Source organism: Parasteatoda tepidariorum, chromosome 5 (assembly GCF_982258835.1).
Source record: "Parasteatoda tepidariorum strain Cologne lab strain chromosome 5, Ptep-v5.0, whole genome shotgun sequence".
Lineage (NCBI taxonomy): Eukaryota > Metazoa > Arthropoda > Arachnida > Araneae > Theridiidae > Parasteatoda > Parasteatoda tepidariorum.
Genome location: NC_141759.1, coordinates 89,711,540 through 89,720,674, shown reverse-complemented (window position 1 = coordinate 89,720,674; position 9,135 = coordinate 89,711,540). Strand labels below are relative to the sequence as shown.

The following is a 9,135-nucleotide window of genomic DNA, read 5'->3' as shown; positions in this document are numbered from 1 at the left end:
ATTTCCCCCTTCCGAAAATATAATTTATATATATTTCGGAGCCCCTATAACATAAAATTTGTTATCCGTCAAGGTGGCCTCTCTCACTTGAAACTGTAAAAAGTGGTGGCAAAAACAAAAGAAAAGAAAATCAATAAAAGAGATTTAAATTAGCAACTTTTTCTACCTTATTTCTTTCTCTTAACAGTGAATGCAAGGAATATTTACGCTTCGAATAGACGTAATTCATAATTGAAGTCATGGTGTTATTCACGGATTAATGATTAAATAGCTTAAATAAATGAAAATGAATTAAGTTGCTACCACTGTTTACAATTTTAGGCCCTAGTGGCAGCCTTTTATCACTTTAAATATTCCAGAAAAATTTTTGTCGTGAAAACGGAAAAAAGTAGGCAATAACGGTGAGACAGAAAGTTAGCTTGAAAGGAATAAAGTCGAACGAATCAATAAAAGAGAAAAAAATTACTTGCGCGTATATATATATATCTACACAACAAAATAAATAAATACAAGAAAACACGAAGAAAGTTAAGAAAAACAATAAGTTTCATTTAGTGCGCATAAGCTGCAAGTAAACAGAACTCATTAGATAAGTTCAAAATGAAGATAAAAAAAAAATTCAAAATAAAAAATAATATTTTTAAAAACCACGTTTTTGTAGTGGAGAATAATAACTAAAAAAAATTTGACAAACGAAAATAGTGGGGTGCATGAAATACATAACAGTAATGTTATATTAGTGTGTGTATGTGTGCTCTTGAGAATATGTGTATGTATATCTGTAATTGTAATTGCATCTGAATGTGGATGTGGAATATGTTTGTGTATATGCGTATGTATGTGGATGTATATGTGGCTGTGCATGTGTATGAGTAAGAAAATGTGTATATGTATGCGTATATGTACTGTTATGTATTTCATTCACCCCACGTTTTTCAATTTTTTTTTAATTATTATTCTCCACTACAAAAACGTGGTTTTTAAAAATATTATTTTTTATTTTGAATTTTCTTATTTTAAATTATAATTTTTTCAATTTTTATTTTATATTTTTAAAAATTATTACTTTTTAATTATTATTCTTCACTATAAAAAACGCGATTTTTAAAAAATAAATTTTTTTATTTAGATTATTTTTCTTAGTCGAGGGTAGTCAAGACTACTACAAGACCACTACTAAAATATTAGAACTTTCATTTTAAATTAGGGATACAAAAATCTTTATAGAAAAACAATACCTTTACGACTTTCATTAGTTTTATGCTGATGACAACCAAAACTATCTGGAAATGAATGAGGAAAAACTGGATCCTACCACGTGATTTTTAAGCCAATAAAAATACTCCGACAATAAAAATCTTTTCACCTGACATGTAATACTAATTTGAAATAATGGAATCGACAACAAAAGACAATCTCGAAAATAATTTTTTTTTAAATTTTAATTTTATTTTACTTTGTATGCCTTTTTTTCTCTTCATTTTCATGCATTGTCATCCAATTCTGAACTATGTACCAAATTTGAAGTTTGTAGCTAGTCGGGAAGTTAGTTTAAAATCGATTACAAAATTCCACCCGGACAGACATACGCGAAGGGAAATTTATATAAACGTGGTAATAAAGGAAAATTATAGACATATGCAAAAGGAGGGGGGGGGGCACCACTTTTTGCGGATATAATCGTGTGGGCTGATGAAAAGATTATATCTTTTATTTTCCGGTTTTTTTTAAAAAATTTAATCCTTTGTTTTTTTCGTTTTTTAAAAAAATCAGTTTTTTTTATTTTTTTTCTTCATTATTATTCCCCCCCCCCTTTTAAATATGTATATATATATATATATATATATATATATATATATATATATATATATATATATATATATATATATATATATATATATATATATATATATATATATATATATATATATATATATATATATAATATACATATATATAATCTCTAAACTGACGCTAAGTAAATGTTTTAAGAATAATTGTTTGAGAACTCCAAAGACAGGAAAGCTATTTTCAGAGCAAATGTGCTATTAGAAACATTTTTTTTTTTTTTAGCTTACAAATAATTATGTCAAAAAAAGAAATCTCTTTCGTTTCCTTCCCATATTCTAAGAACACTGTATGAACTTGTCTTAAGAAAAACGAAGAGCAGGAAAAAAAAAAAAAACGAATAAAAAGACTTAAGTTATGTAGAAAAAGCGATGGCCGACGGAAACTGGACAGTGGGGGGCGACAGTGGGTCGCGTAAGACAGGGTCATTTCCGGATTCTCTCACAGGATGCCACTTCTTCCTTCATTTATTTATTTATTTATTTATTTTTTTCGCTTTTCCGATTACATTTCTATGAAACGAGCGACAGCTGGACACTATCGGTAGACGATAAAGCAGTGCTTATTAGAGAACACATATTTTTATTCTAATTCTAAATATACTTTCTTGCGTCATTCATAAGAAACAATTTTTAAAAAAAAAATTGTATTCCTTGAACAAACAATTTTATATATACAATTTTAAATTTATATTTCTGTGCATATACAATGCTTTGTCAACTTTTAATGAAAAGATATTTCCGCTAAAAGAATATTTTGTGTTAAGGTAGCAGGCGAAATAATGCTATAGGTAGTTCTTAGATGGCGCCACTGTAAAACATATATATATATATATATATATATATATATATATATATATATATATATATATATATATATATATATATATATATATATATATATATATATATATATATATATATATATATATATATATATATATATATGTATATATATGTATATATGTATATACAGTAGAGAACCGATTATCCGGAACGATCGGGACTATCGCTATTCCGGATAACTGATTTTTCCGGTTTTCTGAATCGCTACAAAAAGCCGTTTTTTTTAGTTTTAAACCCAACTAAAAAAAAAAATATTTGGAAATAATCTTAAAAATAAGAAAAAACGATGATGTAATACACTAATGATTATTTCTGAAATGATGGTAAGGTAAACATCTTTCAAAAAAGAAAGAAAAATCCTAAAATCTTATGAGGAAAAAAAAGTATATATATATATATGTAATGTTAAAACAATTATATATTAAATATAATCCATAAATAGTGCTTGTATCTAACGCGCAAACGTTTAAAAACCTTTCCCAGAAGAAAGTAATAATATTGATCTAATTATCTCAAAAAATGTGATGATGTGGCTTTAGTAGCTTGGGAAATTGATCAGTCCCACGCTACTGAGACCTATTAACATTTAAATATATTGTCCAGAAAGATATAAAAACCCTCTTTCCAAGGTCAAATGGGCTATTCTCTACCTATCCACCAGCATGTAAGGTTGTCATTCTGGGGCTCTGGCAATACCTCCTAGAGAGGAATCAAGCCCCACAACGGGTTACTATAGGCGATGATGACGTAGTAGAGTTAGGCCCAGAGGGAAACCAGTCAGGGTAGCTATTTTTACGAAAAACTCCGAATCTGATCAAACGAGCCATTGGAGATATTCTGAAGTATTATAACCTGTGTCGACATTCAGCCAATTGGCGAATATTTTTGATTTGAATTTGTAAACAACCGTCGGTGTTCTCATGTCAACGTTCTTCGTAAAATTTATATTTATTCTACAAATGTTATAAATGTCAGCATTAATTTAATTCTTAGTGTTATGAATAATTGCATATGAGTGCTGTGTACCAAACTGCAGAGGAAATTACAAAGTTGATGGTACGAAAGTATGAGATTTTGGATTTCCCAATACGTAAGAAATGGCTTGCCGCCATGCCAAGAGATTTTGAAGTTGCAAAGAATTCTAAAGTGAGTAATATTTGTTTTTATTTTTAAAAATTTAATTATGCTTCTTTATTATATTTTTACTAAGAGTAAATTATTTTAAATTGTGGATAAATTATTTATAATAATTAAGTTGCTCTTATCAATCATATCGCAAACTATTGTAATATATAGTTATTTTTATAGAGTTTTATTTTATAAAAATATTAATAATTTTAGTATTTTATTAAATTTTTGCTCAAACTTTAAACATTTTTGTTTGACCATAATATATTGTAACTGCTTAAAGCAAATTTTTTTTTATTTGATTATGAAATTTAAATCAATTAATTTTTCTACAAAAATCTATTAATTTTTCATGCATGAATATAGTATGTACTATTTATTTTAAATGCACATATAAATATTGTATTTATTTTGTTATAGGTATGTGAGATGCATTTCAAGGAAAATGACATTAGAAAAGAGATGTTAAATGACATTAGAATTATTTTTAAATGTTACTGAAAGTTAAACATATTTCAGTAAAATTTATGTTTACATTTTATTTATCATTTTTTGAATTTGCTATTTAATAAAATATTTATTATCTAAGGTTGCTTACTTTATTTTAGTTTATCAGTGTGACGGGTAAAAATTATACTTTTTTAAATGTTACTGAAAGTTTAACATATTTCAGTAAATACATTTTATTTATCATTTTTTGAATTTGCTACTTAATAAAATATTTGTTATCTAAGGTTGCTTACTTTATTTTAGTTTATCAGTGTGATGGGTCAAAATTATACTTTTTTAAATGTTACTGAATGTTTAACATATTTCAGTAAAATTTGTGTTTACATTTTATTTATAATTTTGTGAATTTGCTACTTTATAAAATATTTGTTATCTAAGGTTTCTTACTTTATTTTAGTTTATCAGTGTGACGGGTAAAAATTATACTTTTTTAAATGTTACTGAAAGTTTAACATATTTCAGTAAATACATTTTATTTATCATTTTTTGAATTTGCTACTTAATAAAATATTTGTTATCTAAGGTTGCTTACTTTATTTTAGTTTATCAGTGTGATGGGTAAAAATTATACTTTTTTAAATGTTACTGAAAGTTTCAGTAAAATTTGTGTTTACATTTTATTTATCATTTTTTTGAATTTTTGCTATTTAATAAAATATTTGTTATCTAAAGTTGCTTACTTTATTTTAGTTTATCAGTGTGATGGGTAAAAATTATACTTTTTTAAATGTTACTGAAAGTTTTAACATATTTCAGTAAAATTTGTGTTTACATTTTATTTATCGTTTTTTGAATTTGCTATTTAATAAAATATTTGTTATCTAAGGTTGCTTACTTTAATTTTAGTTTATCACTTCTAACAATCACACTTCCACAGGAAAAAAATACAAATTATAATCATGCTTTTGATATGTTTTTTTTTTCTATCTAAACCTTGTTTGAAGACTGCATTTGATTTTCTAAATTTTTTTAAGCTCATTTTATGTCATTGTTTATAAACAATTTCTATTTTATTTCGTATGCTCTAGTTCTAATAACATGCAAAACATAATCATTAAAATCCAAAATAATCATCTACTAAAAATGTAAGTATCATATTATAAAAATTAGACCCCTTTCTTAGTTTTATGTCAAAACTATAATAATAATAAATGTGTAAAATCCCTTTAAAAATATATTTCTTTGTTTTTAATCCATACATTTTATAACAAAAAGTTAGATAAAATTTTCCAATTTATAAAATAAAACTGATATTTAATGCTTAAAAATATTTTTTTTCCATTCACACAGCAGTTATTTTTTTTAGAATTGATTTATTGTTAATCATTTCTGAAAACAAATAAATATATTAAGCATTTTTACACAATTTAAGAACATTTAATCTAGACAAAAAAAAAAATAATAATAATTTGTAGAAAGTAAAAAATTAGTAGAAGAGTAACGAAAAAGTGTCGAGAAACAGAAGGACAAAAAAAACCCGTCATTGTCAGAAGTGATCAGCAAATCTGGGCCTAACTGTATGAGTCATCGTTTTGCGTCCTGAGGCTTTCTTCCCATCTAGGAGGTATTGTCTCTGGCCCTTACTTTAATAAAATTATATTATGATTCCTGCATTTTCCTGTATCTTTTACAAGAAGCACCGGCCACACTACGAAATTACATTGTTTAGGCTTTCAAAGCGTAACAGCGTATATATATATATATATATATATATATATATATATATATATATATATATATATATATATATATATATATATATATATATATATATATATATATATATATATATATATATATATATATATATATATATATTAGAATGATAATCAGAAAATGGCGCAAAACGTCAACGTGAAGAAAAGTTAGTTTTCAGTTTTGTGAAAATCAAAGGCGTTTGTAATCTTATTCTTTTAATTTTTAAAATCTTACTCCATCACTGCATTATCAAGACTTACAAAATTTAAAAATTTGCAAAAAACATGTTAAACTAAATTTAAGAATGACTAATTGATTTTGATTATTTTCATCAAGGCGTAAAAATATCGCCACCTTGGTGATTTTTTAAGAAAAAAAAAAGGTATAATAACTTTTAAGATATTCAAGTTATTTAAAAAGCCTGAATTAGTTCTTTACGAAAAGATGGTATGTAGTATATTAGATACGTTATTATCTGCTGAGGGCCGACCTGGTGGCCGAGTGGTTAGCGTGCCTGATTGCGGAGCCGCTGGTAGCGGGTTCGAATCCTGCTCAGGGCATGGATGTTTCTTTCTCGCTGTGTTCTATGTCCTTTCTCCTTTGTGTGTAATTGCATGAATGTGACCCGGCCTATAAACGGGTTGTGTGACGTGGGCGACGCTGCTCCACCTCCGTGGCTTCGCCACACGTGTCCACTGGGTAACGAGAAGAGAGTAGTAGTTCTGGCATTCCTGTGGCCATATATGGCAGTACTTTTACTTTCGTTACTTGTACCGCCGGTACAAGTAAAAAGTACGTACTTTTACTTGTACTTCGTTACTTTTTAAATTTAGTACTTTTACTTGTACTTTCGTTACTTTTTCAGGGAAAAAGTACAAGTATTTGTAACGGAAATATCGAATGAAATCGTTACTTTTTTCTAAAACTCGGTAAGCTTTCTAAAAAAAAAAAAAAAAAAAAAAAAAAAAAATTACATTAAAAAAAATGCTTATGTTTTTTTAATTTATAAAATTAATGTGCAATATATATGCATTCACAGCTAATTTCCTGTTTAAATATCCTCTGTTTCAACTTATACTGCACATTCAATTATTTTTTACTAGCTCAAAGATCACAAAGTTATCTGAAACCCCGTGTTTGCTTTGTTTATGACTGTGCTTTTTAAAACGCGTTTCTAAAGAGTAAAACAATTTTAAATCAATGGTAATTTAAATAAATAAAAATAAGAAACTAAAAATTAAAATCAATAGATAAAATTTCTTTTTCGTGCAAATCCATAAAAAGTTTGAAAAAATTATATTTGATTTTAAAATTATATTATACGATTATATTATAAAATTATATAATAATATTCTTCCGAATTTAAAAATAAATTAATATCCATAACTTTCAAAATTAAAAATAATTAAATAAATAACAACAATTTCGCAAAAACATTAAAGAACATAAGAATATTATTCAATAAAATTTTAGGTTACTTTGAATTTTCGATTTCCTAGAAATGTACTTTTAAATCGTAACTTATTTTGTTTAGTACTTGTACTTTTACTTGTACTTTTTACTCGTTACTTTTTAAAATAAGAACTTTTTACTTTTTACTCGTTACTTTTTTTAAAAATACTTGTACTTTTACTCGTTACTTTTTAAAAGTAACGTTGCCATATATGCCTGTGGCCAATGGGACAACCCCCAAATGACGGCCATTAAAATAAAATATATATATATATCTGCTGAGGAAAGATTAGGACAGGGATGGCGAACCAATGGCACGCGTGCCATTTATGGCACGCCACATAATATTTTGGGCACGGCACCGATCATGAAGTTCACTGCGAAGCAATTTACCAATTAAATTAAAATTCACAAAAACAAACATAAAAAAATAAACAAAACAAAATTACAAATAATGCCAAAAAACAATTAATTACCATAAAAAACAAGCTAACAATAAATAACTAGCAAAAAAAATTAACAGACCTGCTTAAAATAACATCTTACAACCTATTTTAAGTTATTTGTCATCTAATCTGCAACAACAGAAGTCACACTGATGTTACTTTAAGTTGGAGAAGTTGAATTACGCGTATAACTGAGACATTGCGAAATTTATTCTTTTTCATAGTAAATAAAGAGTTTTGAGTTGATAGTATTTAGTGTTATTATTTTCCCAATAATCACGAAGTCAAAATTGTTTGACGGCACGTCTATGACTAAATTTTTTAGAAAAAATGGCACGTTGGTGCATAAAGGTTCGCCACCCCTGGATTAGGAGAAACATCAGTGTTCGGAGTACCGGTTAAATGCATACTGGGCAGTGGCACTTGACCTTAAAAAAACATCGATGTAGGGCATACCGGGCAAATGTATACCGGGCAGTGGCACTTGACTTCTACTTCTGATATTTACCAAACAGTATATACTTCTGATATTTACCAAAGCGACTATGTGACTGTCAAAATTCACTGGTGCAAGACATCAACCACCAATTTAGGTCTGAAAATGGAAACGGTGCTTTTGAACATTCTCTCGCTCGAAATCAATTTTTATATTATTATGTGTTTTGTTTGATTGTTATATTTGTTTGTGTTGTGTCAATATGAGAAGATTTAATGAATAATAGTTATTTCCAACCTGGAATATTTATTTGGAACACATTACAGCATCAAACTCGAAAATATCATTAAACTTGGCTTCGCATTGTTAGACCTTGTAAAACAAGTTAGAATTTAATTTTATAATCTGCTGGTGCAGATACTCGGATGGCGATGCGTGTCATTGTTCCGAACTTTGCAAGTGAACGAAGCCTAGGCCGGGATAGCCTGGTTGGTAAGGAACTGGACCCATGTCCCAAGGTTCGTGGGTTCAAGCCCCACCGGCCGAACACTCCCCGTGTTGTCAATGGTGATTGATACACGTTAAATCTGCCGAGTCACAAAGTCCTCCATGCTCCCATAACAAATCAATACCTCTGGGGGTACTGATCCAGGAGTTTCCTTGTCTTCTGGATTGGTTCAAAATTACAAGGCCACGTAGTTCATCATTAGTAGGCGTAAACCCAAAATTGGGGTCGCATTTTCAACGACGGATATAATATAAAATAAAAGTA

The 9,135-nt window shown here is 27.7% G+C and overlaps 1 long non-coding RNA gene across 1 annotated transcript; it reads left to right on the top strand.

The window, feature by feature from the left end:
* The first annotated feature begins 3,143 nt into the window (after positions 1-3,143).
* Positions 3,144-4,407, top strand: LOC147809677 (uncharacterized). The gene is made up of 2 exons (XR_015433544.1): positions 3,144-3,839; positions 4,242-4,407. It is a non-coding gene; the product is annotated as an uncharacterized LOC147809677 (long non-coding RNA).
* Positions 4,408-9,135: the final 4,728 nt, after the last annotated feature.